This window comes from Myxine glutinosa, chromosome 3, assembly GCF_964187855.1.
Source record: "Myxine glutinosa chromosome 3, kmMyxGlut1.1, whole genome shotgun sequence".
In the NCBI taxonomy this organism is placed as follows: Eukaryota; Metazoa; Chordata; class Myxini; order Myxiniformes; family Myxinidae; genus Myxine; species Myxine glutinosa.
The window spans coordinates 152,128,034-152,143,250 of NC_136263.1; positions in this window are offsets into that span (position 1 = coordinate 152,128,034).

Genomic DNA, 15,217 nt, shown 5'->3' on the forward strand with positions numbered 1-15,217 from the left:
AGTTAAATTCAATGAGGAAAGGTGTATGGTCAGTATAACCAGGTGTTGTGGTTGTAAATTTTACTTGTTTAACAAAACGTGCTGTTTTCTTTAAAAATATATATTGTGATAAATCACTTAATCTAATTAAGTCATTCACATCTGTAGGGTTTGGATAATTGATTAATTTATAAGTATTCTTCATATTAATATTTTTACTTACACTATATTTTTGTCGTTCAGCCTGTGCCTTTGTATAATAATTTGATAAATCAATATCCTGAGAGGATTTTCCAAAGATAGAACCATCTTTTCCAACATAAGTCATTTATATTAGATTAAAAATGATATCATAAAAATTTTCATTATTGTTGAGTTGAAATAATACATATAAACATAATTGACCACAACATTTAGAATTAATTTCTTGAACTTGAAATGTTTGATAAACACCATTCTGTAAGAATTGTATTACTTCAACAGGTGGTGGCATACCATAACTATCAAAATAATATTTATCCTGACTATTATGAATACAAACCCAATGAGAACCATTCTGTGTGTCTAAATTCATAATAATATTCTTTGTATTCTTATTTATATGTATTAATTCATCTCTCATACAAATAACCACATTATCAATTTTTAGTGTTTTACAATACTTAGCTAGTTCTATATTTGATGTTGTATTCTTTCCAAATTGTTTAAACCATTTATCCATTTATTTATGAGAAAGATACAATCCATTACCCCGTTTAGTTAGTTTAACACCCGCTTGAGCGATAGAGGAAAGCATATCTCCAACCAACAATCTAGCTTTATCAGGTATACTTTCAAGTTTTTGAGCAAAATCTACAATTACACCACTTCCACTAATTTGTTTCTCCAACTCCTTGTTATGTCTTTCCAATTCTTTTTGAGCTTTTAGTTGTGCCTTCCTTTCGTTAGCAGTTTTTACCGCTGCTGAAATACCACCAGTCAATGCTCCCGCCGCACTTAAACCAGCAAATAAAGGAATTAGAAACGGGAGAAATCCTCCTCTTGACTCGTCTATTGAATATTTCTTTAACATAGGTTTCGTCATTTTAATTTTAAGTGATCCAACATCATTTAGTGTTTTTACTTGTGTGTGTGTGAGTAAAACATCAATTCTTACAGCTCCTTTTCTTTGAATTGTATTAACATTAATAATACAAGGCTTTTGATTTTGAATACAAGATGTTAATTTATTAAGATTGATTTGATTAACATATACCCCAACCATTTATTTATGAGAAAAAACCTATGTGATATTAATCATAACACCATTATCTGTATTAATCTGTTATTCTGTTTCCTCCAAAAGCAAACAATATGCATTAACCTCTTCACTCTCCCCTCTTTCAATGTATAGAGAAGTATCCACTCGATTAGACTTTATAGTTTCCTTTTGAGAACTCAGGTCAATTGCGTAGATTGTATAAAGTTTTTGAAACGCAACCATATCCAAAATAGGATCATTATTACCATTACTTTCACACACCTTTTGGTAGGACTTGTAGGCTTCCGCATAATCATTTTTTTCCCAATCAATTTCCAATCTATCTCGCAGATAAAATGTGCCATCAAGAGAAACCCGAAGTTGTTTCACCTTAGCATTATCACTCAGGGCATTATTCTTATTAGTACCGTCCTCTCCATCTGGTTTTTCAAAAATGAGCCAGAGGTATCGTGGCTTTCCTTGAAGAACACCCAAATTCCAAGTGTAGGTAGTGTGTTCCAGTTTAACGTGTTGACATCTTCTTTTAAGGTATGATACATTTAGCGGTTTCTTTGAGTTAAGTCTTCTATTTAACATCTCTTCCGTTTTAAGATTAGGAGTATATTCACTGATATACCAACACAAATCATTAATAACAAATTTATTATTTTCTCCAAAAGCATTTTCAACCCCAAAAAGCAATCTATTTACATTATCATTCCTTTGTAGTTGAAATCTAATTTTAAGCCCATACAAAACTTTATCATAATCACAAAATCCAAATATACCTTTCAGAGGTACTGCTACGGTAAAACTATTCTCAGCTTTTGCGTCATCATTATGCATTGACTTCCTTTGACTATAACCAGGGTCTGCATTTGTACCCGTTGACATATCAGGAATAAAACCTTCAACAGCTCCCTTACCCATTCTATCACTAAACGAATATAGTGTAAATTTCATCATTTCAGATGTAGCAGAGACATAATCAACCGCTTCAACCTCTTGTGTTCCAATATACAGGCGGACACTGTCAAACATTTTCCAGAAGAAATCATTTACGAGTGTAGCATTAGTATTATTCGCAGCCTTAGTGAATTTAAATTTACACAGCAAGAAACTATCAGCTATATTCAAGTAAGTTTGTTGATTATTTATTTCAAAACGTTTTGTTCCGTTTGAATTCCAGTCTGTTCCTGTTATAGCATTTACCTTAAAATAGTCTTCCTTTTTAGTGGAGTTTGAAATGATAATCGTATCATCCAAATCATAGATACTATCAATCGCTTCCATACTTGTATTTATATAGCATTAAAATTGTTGAAACCCTGACCCAAGTATTTTAATGATTTTTTGTCGTTCTTGTGAAGATAGTTGAGTTTTACCTTTTTTTATTTCTTTGATTGCTTGTAATTTATGAGACTCCTTTTGAGCATCTTTTATACTCTTTATAGCACCCGCAACTGAACCCACGGCAGAAGCAGTTGAACCAATTAGGTCTTTATGTTTAAGGATGGTTGAACCAATACCCATTAGAGTATCAATTATCCCATCTCCTTTATTTCGAAATTGATGACCTACACCTCGTTGTCTCTTAGGTTTATAGTATCCTCTACCCACATACCTTGTATACTATGGTGAAAGGTACATGCCCTCCCCTGTAATTATTTTATATTTTCCCAACTCGTGTTTTCTCACAATAACCATTATTTATTTATTGAAAAACTTCACGTAGGTGAATTCTGATGGATATAATTTCATCATTAAAGGATATCATACGATTATCTTGGTCGGTTATCCTAAAATTTACTCTGTATATGGTTTTTCCTGACACAGGTAAATAGACAAGATTTTTTGGTTCCATATTAAATTTATAACCAATCGGGGTTGAGTATGCACTGAATGAAAATATTGTATTTGTTCTTATTCCATCGTTATAAGCACCATCAATCAAATCACAATGAATTAATACTGAATTTATACCGGAGGATATTTGGATAACATTATCACTGTAAAATGTCCCGTTAGTTTCAATCTTTTTTGAAGAGAAACCCAATAGCTCTCTGAACGAATTTTCAATCGTGAAATCAACTTTATAATTATTTTTAAGCTTAATCGTTGATTTTGAAGTGTGTTTTTGAATATCTATTACCATATTTTTTGGTTCATCACCTTTTTCTTTCATAAGGCGAGAGACTTCTGAAGATATTTGAGAAATCTCGTAAGCTCCGGGTGAAACTGTTATAGTTTTATATCCACTTCCTGGATTATAACTAAACTTGTTGTTTTTCTCTGTGATATTAAAAAGGGTATTGTAAGTTTCCATTGACAACAAAGAAGCCTCATATGAGGTAAGGGGGTCAAGTTGTAGTGGGTAAGGGAATGAAGCTGTGTAATCGCTCGTTGTGAAATTAAAACTAAGAATTGTGCTTCTCATCTTATTTAATATCTAATAAAATATCTTTGTATTGACATTTATTAATTATTTTCATATTCATCAACTGATCTAAAATGGCTGAGGATTCATTAAAACAATTGTTGTTTCCAGCCTTCTTACTACCTAACAACAATAATAGCCTATTAACTAATTGTGATGGGTCATTTGGAAGAAAACTAACACCTGAACCAAGCTTACTTAAAGCATCAATAATATGTTTCTCCTTCTCATTCTTCTTACTTTTACCAGCAACAGAAACTCCATAATCAAGTGCATTTAGCAACTCAATATATACCCTATCTTCCTCTCTTTCCATATCAAGTGGTTCCTCAAAATATTTTGAACCGCTGAATCCGGGGTTTGTTAGAAGAAACATTAATCTTGGAGTTAATTTAACATTTGGTTGAGTAGAACTCAAGAACATCAATTCATCATTAAATACCAATACCTTTTCTTTCACAAGATGAAACACTGCTGGTTCTTCTGTTGGAATGAGACCTGCTCTGGTTTTTGAATCTGCCAAATATTCATTGTTTTGAAGAGCTTCCACTACATAATTAGGGGGTTGATTTACCTCCTCAAGTTTCTGAAATAATTCTTCATCATTATATTCTAATTTTCCAAGTTCTTGTTTTGTTATCTGACTAAAATCTTTGAGCATTTGAAGTTTTTTCGGAGTAAATTCTACCGTGGGAACTGTAGGGTGTTGAGTTTTTAAAAGCGGTTTAAAAAATTTCTCTTGTTTTCTTTCAAAGGCTTCTTCACCAGTTCGTTTCTGTCTCCGTTTCTTCTTTATCTCTTCCTGTTGTTTTACAACTTTTGAAACCAACTCTTGATGTTCTTTAAACTTTCTTGCTCTTTCTTCAGTATTCATTTTCTGTATTTATTTATTGAAAAATATCATTTAATGAATTGTAAAGGTCAATGGGAAAATTTTCCTTTTGTTCATCATTAGAGTAAATGTGTTGAAATAAATCCTTTTCTTTAAATATTTCATCAAATTCTTTATTGGTATTAATACGAGTTGTTATTTCTTCTTCACTAATACTTGTATCTCTGCTTTTCATAGGTTTGCGTTGAGTCTCGTCATCGATATCAAAACCGAATGATAAAATCTTAACTCCATCACCACACAAATGTTTAATAATTTGTCTCATTCCTTCAGGATTAGTTTCTAAAATCCCAAGACCATTAGATTTTACTTTATTTAACTCACTCTTACAATGTGAATATTTTGTAGAACCAAGAGAGACCTCCTCAAATATTTGACCTTCGTTCCTCAATCGCATATGTTCCTCCATTGAAATGTAGTAATAATCTTTCCCTTCTACTTCTCCTGGTCGCTTTGCTCTGGTTGTAGTACTCACAAAACGAATCATAGGGTGTTTTTAAAAAAAACTTACAATCTTTTCATTTTTACTATTCAAGAGTTTAGATTTATGAAAGTTCTTTCCAGAAGCAGATTTACCCACAAGGTTAATAATAATTGTTGTCATTTATATATGTAATTATGTTTAAAATAAAAATACATCCTTTAATATCTCATCTTGTTTCACAACAATATATTTATATTTTCCAATCGTGTGTTTCATATAATTTTCAAATTCCTTTTTACTACATAACGTAGAGCAATTATCTCTCCAAAAATTATTTACATCTATTGAATTTAACTTAAATAAAATAAAAGTATTGGCATTGTTTCTTATTGAGCGTCGAGGGAGTTGAAAATATGATTGACTAAGATATATACAATTACAAGAAGAATGTCTCCCTCTTGTATAGTAGCTATCCATTACTGTTTGGTTTCTCTCATTAACACAATCATCAAAGATGACGAGGTTCTTTTTTGATTTATCTAAATCTTGAGGTGAAGGTATATCATCCGTATTATCACTGAGAATACAAGTTATGGGTTTTGGTTTAGGTTTCTGTGTATCACAAAATAGTTGTATTATATCCTCAATGTTATAATCATTTAGTTTGTTTTGAAGTTTAAATAAACCGATAATGTCTTCCTTTTTAAGACCTGCATTAAAACCCTGTGAGAGTAGTTGATACTCGGGTTGAAAACTTGACTTCGTAAAAATTATTAAATTATCATAATCTAAAAAGTTGGGGGTAAGGAGCATCTTTAAAAGCAAACAGGTTTTTCCACATCCGCTTGAACCAACTATTAGACATCTCAATGAATTTGGAATGTTTTTATGGTTATTAAATTTTATCTTATTTTCCCAAACGGGTAAAAAATCATTCATTTATATATTTGGAAAACAAGTCATCCAACTTTTTTTGAGCTATTTTAGAAACTCTATATTTTATCCTGAGTTCGGGTTTAATTTCAAAATAATTCATTATTTTATTTATGTAGTATCTTGTATTAACATTTCCATTAAAATTATTTTGAATAATAAATATCATTAAACCCTTATACATTTCCTCAATACAAAGAGTCTCTTTCCTTGTAAGAAATGGTGTATTATCACCATAATGCTTAACATTCATCTCTCTTATTAATCTTGTAAAGTAATTCATTTTTGGTTCTAATTTAAAAGAGTTATATGTTTTTTTATATTTCTTATTATCATTAATTAGAATATAATCACAGAATAAACATTGTTTATATGAATCCTCATCATTAAGCCCCACTCTATCACAAGCCGGACAATTCTCTAATTTATCATATGGAGAGTCTGGAAATTCTAAATATCCTTCAGAACTTATCATATTTATGTGGTAAATTTTTACTTAAACTAAATGCAAGTTTATTCATTAATAAATACAATGTTTCAAAGCACAAAAGACAAATTTCAATCAATCTCTACTTCGGTGAAAGATATAGAAAAATATGTCAAAGATGTTAAATTGAACAAAGATAAATATGGAAATTTTTGGGTAAAACCAGTTATGGAAAATAACATGAGCCCCTCTATTTCATTTAAAGGAAGAGCTCTAACTATACCTGGAAAGACATCCATTAAAGTAAATCTAACAAAAGTTTCTCCTCTACTCCTGGCAATTTATTCAAAGCTTGAAAAAGTGATTGACCACGATACTTTGAAAAAGAATGATAAGACCATCAACAATACTCGTGGAGAAATTTGTATTTACTTTAATAATCCAAAGGGTGTAGATCTAAGTAAAATGAATGATGTTAATATTTCTGGTGAAATGTCATTTCGTTCTATGATAGTTAGAGATTATTTAAAGATAACTTTTGATATTAAAAATGTAGAGATTGAATCCGTTAATGAAAGAAAGTATATTGGTATAGATGGAAAGGTTTTTTCTGCTAATTAAATATGAGTCATTACAGCAGTGAAGATTTTACTATTTCATTGAACTCGGACGATAGTGATGATAGTATTTCATTGAACTCGGACGATGGTGATGATAGTATTTCATTGAACACAGATGATAGTTATGATACTAATAGTTTGTGCTCAAATGATAGTTATGAGAGTAGCTTTATTGATGACTCTGAGTATGATTCTGAGTATTCATGTGATAGTTATGACTTAGATGATTCTGAGTGAAAAAGTGTTTTAGTTTAAGCACAGCGATATATATAAAACGGAGCTGTAAAGCTCAAAAGTGTTTTATTTTAAGCACAGTGATATATATAAAACACCACGTTTTCTCACGCTATAAATATGGTTTATTGTGATACTTGCGAGAAGGAAGTAAAATATTATAAACAACATATTCTCACCGCAAAACATACATACAACATTCTTAACAAACTTTCCCCTCTTCCACCTAAAACAAAACATTGTAAGGTCTGTAAAACAACCATCCTCAAGAAGGGGTTTAAAGCCCATCTTAAAACTAACAAACACTTGTCAAAATTGTTTACGATTAAAAATACTGATGGTGCTTTCAAAAGACATATCAGGATTCGAATCTTTAACTTCAAACCTCCCGAACCAAAGTCTATAGTTGATGCTGTAGAAATAGTCAAACCTGCTGTTCAAACATTGATTGAAAAAACACTAAAAGAAATGAAACGACTTAAATTTTATATGGGGGTAAAATTAGAAATGACAAAGGATAAAGGAGTTATAGATACACAATACATGAGAACTGAGCCACACTTTATATCTTCATATCAAGATTTTAAAACATCAGGAGTCTATGATGAACTTATTAAACAAGAGCAAGATGTGGATAATTCAATCGTAGGAAGTGGATTCAATATAGGAAAAATTATTTACATAGACATTCATATTCTTAAATCAGATCCTCTAAAAGCTTCTTCTTACATTGATTTACCCAGTGTTATCAAAAATAGAAAAGCAGTTATCAATATCAAAAATAAAGACAATAAATGTTTTCTCTGGTCTATTTTAGCACACTTACATCCTCCACATTTTCATGATGAAAGAGTATCTCATTATAAAAAATATGAGAATACATTAAATATGAAAGATCTAAAGTTTCCGATGACTTTAAATGATATTCCTAAATTTGAAAAGATGAATAATTTATGAGTTAATGTTTATGGTCTAACAGAAACAAACAACATTCAGGTTTTAAAGCTTTCTGACAATTGTAAACAAACTCATATTAATCTTCTATATTTTAATTCAGAGGAAAATTCACATTATACATACATCAAAGATATTGCAAAATTAATATAACCACAAGTATGTAAAAGAACAAATAAAATATATATTTGTATGCGTTGTCTTAACTTCTTCCATACACAAGAAAGATTAGATAAACATTCAAATTATTGTGGTGAACATAAATCAACGTTAATCAATATGCCTAAAAAAGGCTCAAAGATCACATTCAAAGATGAAAAGAAAACAATAAAACATCCATTTGTTATATATGCTGATTTTGAAAGTATTTTAGAAAAAATTGATACTGCTTCTCCAGATCCAAAAGAATCATACACAAATAAATATCAAAAACATACTCCTTGTGGTTTTTGTTATTATATCAAATCATCCGTTTGGTGATAAATATAACAAGTTAGAGATGTATAGAGGCTCAAATACCCCAGAGGAGTTTGTGAAACGACTAGAAAAAGACTGTGTTCGATTAACCAAGATAATGAGAGAAACCAATAAACCAATGTCCTTAACAAGTAAAGAAAAAAGAGAATTTATAAAAAACAATGTCTGTCATATTTGTGAGGAGAAAATTGGTAAAGGTCTAAAGGTTAGAGACCATTGTCATCTCACTGGTAAATATAGAGGTCCGGCTCATCAAAGTTGCAATATTAATTATCAACTCCCCTCTTTCATTCCTGTCTTTCTTCATAACAACGCTCATATTATGATACACATCTATTTATCAAAGAACTCTCAAAGACTTCTGGAGGTATCTCAGCAATTCCAAACACGGATCAGAAATACATTTCATTCACAAAAACAATTCACACATCTCCTATTACTCATATCAGATTTCTTGATACATTTAAATTCATGGCAAGTCCATTGGCTAACTTGGTTCAAAATCTAAAAGTTTCCATGTCTTTCAGAGTATTTTTTAGATAAAGATTTTCTAACACAAAAGGGAATTTACCCCTATGACTATATGGACTCATTTGAGAGATTCAATGAAACACAACTTCCTTTAAAAGAAAATTTCTATAACAAATTAAATAATAGTCATATATCTGATAAAGATTATGTACACGCACAAAATGTTTGGAAAAAATATAACATTAAGAATCTTGGTGAGTATCACGATTTGTACCTCAAAACTGATGTGCTTTTGTTGGCTGATGTGTTTGAGGCTTTCAGAACAATCTGTCATTCTGGATATGGATTGGATCCTGCTCACTATTACACTGCTCCTGGATTGGCTTGGAGCGCGATGTTAAAAATGACAAAACAAGCTTTGGATTTGATAACCGATGTTGATATGCTTTTGATGATTGAAAAGGCAAAGAGAGGAGGAATTTCACAAGTCTGTTCAAAGAGATATGCTAAAGCAAATAACAAGTACATTCCAAATTATGATCCATCGGTAGAGAGCTCCTACTTGATGTATTATGATGCGAACAACCTGTATGGCTGGGCAATGTCTCAGGCTCTTCCTTATGGAAAACTTAGATGGGTAAAGGAAAAAGATTACAAAAAGGTTTTACAAGATGTATGTATCTCTACACAAAAAGAATTGGATGATTCAAAGGTTGGTTATTATTTTGAGGTCAATTTGAAATATCCAGAGGAACTTCATAACCTACACAAAGATCTCCCATTTGCTTGTGAAAAGGAAAGTCCAAAGAAGGAGTGGTTAAGTGATTATCAACAATCATTTAATATAGGTGAATCAACAGAAAAATTACTTACTACATTATATAACAAGAAAAATTATGTTCTACACCAAAGAAATTTGCGACAATATTTATCAAAAGGTCTAAGAATAGAGAAGATCCATAGGGTTCTAAAGTTCAATCAAAGTCATTGGTTAAAGGGGTACATTGATTTTAATACACAAAGAAGAACAGAGTCAAAAACAGATTTTGAGAAAGACTTTTATAAATTGATGAATAATGCGGTCTTTGGTAAGACCATGGAAAATGTGAGGAAAAGACAAAATATCAGACTATCAACATCTTGGGAACAAGCATCAAAATTAATTAATAGACCGAGTTTTACTCGAGCTGAGGTCTTTACTGAGAACTTTTGTGCGATCCATTTGATTAAAGAGAGTATTGAAATGAACAAACCTATTTATATTGGAACATCAATTCTTGATTTATCAAAGTCATTAATGTATGATTACTTTTATAATAACTTGAGGAAGAAATATCAAAATGATGTTAATCTACTTTATATGGATACAGATAGTTTTATTTTGCAAATTAATACTGATGATGTTTATTCAGACATGAAAAAGGACATTAATATCTATGACACTAGTAATTACAGTCCAGAGAGTGAGTTGTTCTCTTCTAAAAATAAAAAGGTGATTGGAAAGTTTAAGGATGAATTAGGGGGAAATGTCATGAGTGAATTTGTGGCATTGAGGTCTAAGGCTTATGCTTATAAATACATTGTGAATAACGTCGAAAAGACTGATAAGAAGTTAAAAGGTGTAAAGAAAAATGTTATTAAAGAAACAATAAACTTTAAGGATTATTATAACTGTTTAACAACAAAGAAAGAAGAGTTTAGAAAGATTAATGGAATAAGAAGTTATAAACATAAATTATATTCAGAAGAGATGAATAAGAAAGCATTGGGGGCTTTTGATGATAAGAGGTTTATTTCAGAAAATGGAATTGATAGTCTCCCTTATGGTTATATAAGTATATAAGTGATAAGTTAAAAAGGGGGGTTAGGGATTTTAACGGGCTACCGCCGCCTTTTTTACTATTATATAAATGACAGAACCAAGTACCAACCAGACTAAAGAGTGGAGGTGTAATCAACCTTGGTATATAAATGGTAAACATAACGAATGTGAAAAATATCAAATAGGTATAAATGAAAAGACAACTGGTAAAACAATTTACAAAACAAATAAGAGAATTAATTTAAATACCGGTGAATTGGGTAAAAAAGATGGAAATATTTTTGAGTGGACGGAAAACTTTGATGGTTGTCAGGAAAATATATACTTTAATTTAAAAATGGTATGTGGCACTGGAGGCGCTCAAACAAGAACATTGAGGGAGGTTTACCATTTTATCTTAGCTCAGTTAAAATATCTTAATAAAGAACCAAACTCAAACATATTTTTTGTTAATATATTAGATGGTGAAGAGAGTGGCAAGAGAATTAAATTATTTCCCACGCACAAACAAATATTTGTAGGGTCGTTGTTTGAGTGGGCCAAAGATGATTCACCAGATGATATTAAGAGTAAAAGGTTAAAAGGTCCATAAGGTCAGAAGGATCACAGGTTCACACAGAAGGACCATTGTTTAAGTGGTCTAACGAATAAGGATAACATGTCAAAAGGTTAGGAGGTTCGTAAAGAACAGGTTGAGAGAAATAGAGGTGTTTAGGGGCAATGAGGGAGGGGAAAAATTAACATGTAAGTCAATGGGAAAATGAGGGTGTCCCAGAAGCAACATATATACACTACTCCTGTTAGTGTGTGTAGTTGGTTGAGCACTCCACCACTGTGAGGATGTCGGCCAGGTGAGGCCGCAGGTGGGCGCTGAGAGCCGTTAGAGTTGTGGATGGGGCCCGAGGATCCGGAGGACGGACCCGGGTAGCTCAGTGCCAGAGAGGGCACCGAGTGGGGAGAGCGCCAGAGGGCCTTCCCCAGTTAGATAGGTTAGGGTGAGGAGCAGGTAAGCTCGGAGGCAACTATAGTGGTGGAGGTGTGCAGGTGGGTAGACCTGCTGGGAGAGCTGCACGACCCAGCCCGGAAATTGTGCGAAGGCACAGTGAGTTGAATCGGGGGAGTGAGACCCCAAATTGATAAGCACCACAGTTTGGTCAATGGGAATTGGTTTTTATAACCCATAGAGTAAGTTGGCCAATGGTTCGGCAGGGAAAGACCCCGGGTAGTGTAAAGTGTATTAAAGTCATTTAGAGGATAGTTAGGATTAAGAATCTCCTCGCACCATCGACATCCACTCACCTGAGGAGATGACGCTACTCCGCACCATGCCATGTTTTGTTATTTTTGTGCAAATGTTTTGGATTGTGAGATGCATCATGATGTGGGTGTGACATTGTGCTGTTGTTCCATCTCTCCCTCCTTATGAGGATTGATGATGAATTGGTGATGGCAAATTTTGGATTAGTGGGAGTGAAGACGAATTTGGTATAGGGGAAATATGGGGAAGACGAGACATTAGTGACGAATTTGTAAATGTGTAGATTGTTGTAAATATGGGGTAAGGGCAAGGGTAGAGTAGGTGACAGGGGGGGGGGTGACGTACGGTAGGGACGAGCTTTTCTCCGCTCCGTCTCCAAACGCACCTCGCCTTGCATTGCCTTGTTTGATGTGTACCCTTGTGACCTTACCCCTCACTCACCTGTCTTCTGTTCCCCTGTCTCCCACCCGAGGACTGTGCTCTCTGGGCGCAGAGGGGAGCATGCGGGGGTCCGCCATGGTGAGCCAGAACTCCCACAACCAGCATGCATTGCATTGACGCACCACTTATGGACCGCCGTCTTGCGGCCAAGCACCACTTTATGGACCCCACGTTTCGGGGCCTGGCACCTCTGCTGGAGCCGGCCACGATGGCCCAGGGTCTTGCTTGCGGACCTCGGTAAGGTGGCACCTATGCCACACAGGTGGACCACCCTTAGTTGGCCCCTGTGGCCCTAAATAAAAATGGACACGTTCTGTGCTGTTGATTATGTCCAAATAGGCTGCATGAAGCAAGAAAACATCAGGAAGAACATCGGCCCAGCAGAAAAGAGGAAGACCACCACCGGTTGTTTTTTTATGTGTGCTTATTATGAACTGGTGACTGTTGCACCGAAGGGTGCTCTTGGTGCTTTTGGTGATTGGTGCTTTGGGTGTATTGGTACTGGTGCGTCGATGCAATGCGTGCTGTCTCCTCCCTCCCAACAGGAATTTCTTTTTGTCTCCCCAAAATAAAAATCACAGGTCCTGGGTTGCGTTTTGTAAATAGTCAAGTAATACCAATGTAAATAATGCTCCCCCACCGTAAATGTTTCGTTTTGAAAATAATTCCGCAATTCGGTTAGCTGTGGGTGTGAAACTGTTAGGCAGGGTGCAACGCATTTAGCGAGACATATTTATTCGTGTTTTAAAATTGTCGCACTCAGTGTCAGGTTAATTGTAGAGGGAATTACACCTACGTGCCACATTAAGCGAAAGTTTTATAGGCCCGAGCACGTGCCTAGGAGGATGAGGGTGCAGTGTTGGGGATATCGGAATCGTGTGTGTAATTTGGTGTAAATTTTCCCCTTTTGAATGCTGTAACTCTAGTATAAAGATCAGAGGTCGCCCTTAGTTAATTCATTGCATACACGTAGCAAATCTTAAGTTCCCCTCGTAGTTATGTCCTTAATACATGTTAGTATAAGGCCCTGTGGTCCACTAGTTCATTGCGTTGCGTCAATTAAATAAGATAGATCCCCTTTCATATCCCAAAGCTGCCATTGCCAACTGAATTTGGCGGTTGTCTGCAATTGCCGCCATTACGGCGAGGTAATCTCGGAGAAGAAAGGCGTGTCTCCGCCTCGTCATCGGGGGGGGGGGGGGGGGGTAGGAGTCAGCCAAGCGTGAGGAACAAGCCGTGGCTTTGCCAACGCCTCATCAAGAGGGGCGGGATCGGTGAGCCCTCGCACCAATCAAGGCCGAGGCGAGCTCACCGAGGGGCGGATCCAACGCACGCGGGTTGATCCCAAAAGCACGTCATAAAAGGGCAAGCGCGGGGTTTTATAGGACAGAAGCGGGCACGAATGGTTACGTGCGCGGACTGCCTCAACGTGCTGCCCCCTTGCGCTGGAGCTTGCGCCGCCTCGTGTCGTCTTGGGCCCTGCTGACTGCGGAATCGACGCGAGAAAAAGCAGCATCACGCCACCGGCCCTGACACCTTCTCGAAGCGACCTCCCTGGACCGTGCCCCGTGCTGCTGGCATTCAATCCAATCGGCCATTTCCCCCGTGTAAGTGTGCCCGTTTGTCCGTCTTTCATGTTGTCTTGGGGTTATAAGTAAGACTGTTCATAGATAAGCTAATAATATTGCACTGTGTCTCCTTGCTCCTTTCTGTTCAGTTATTTTCTTATCCTTCCCATTCTCCTTGGTTATTTTTGGTCTTGTTAATAGTTCGCAATAACTCATATTTGTTCTTCCTACTTCTTCTTCTTCTCTTCTTCACATTCGGTCGCTTTAGTGATTTCCTTCATTGAATACCTGTGGCACGATTTGGCCAACGTTTAGAATCGGGTTTAGTACTGTTAATGGCTCGAACTTCGGGTTGCTCAAACAGCTCGGCAACTAGTCCATCTAAAACGGGGATTAGAGCGGTACTTGTCTCCCTGTTCTGCGGAGGGACGGATAAAGGTATTCGGGATAAACCCTGGACCCATAACCCTGATCCGTTCCATCCCACGGGAGGGCGTTACAAGTACCAGGACCGGGGAGACGGCCAGCTTAACAGGACAAGGGGCTAATCACCGCTTGCTAACGGGAGAGCCGTCCCCCGAATCCGTAACAATATATATATATATATATATATATATATATATATATATATATATATATATATATATATATATATATATATATATATATATATATATCTATATATCTATATATATATATATATATATATATATATATGTATGTATGTATATATATATGTATATATATATATCTATATATATATATATATATATATATATATATATATGTATATATATATGTATATATATATATATATATATATATATATATATATATATATATATATATATATATATATATATATATATATATATATATATATATATATGTATGTATGTATGTATATATATATATATATATATATATATATATATATATATATATATATATATATATGTATGTATGTATGTATGTATGTATGTATGTATGTATGTATGTATGTATGTATATATATATATATATATATATATATATATATA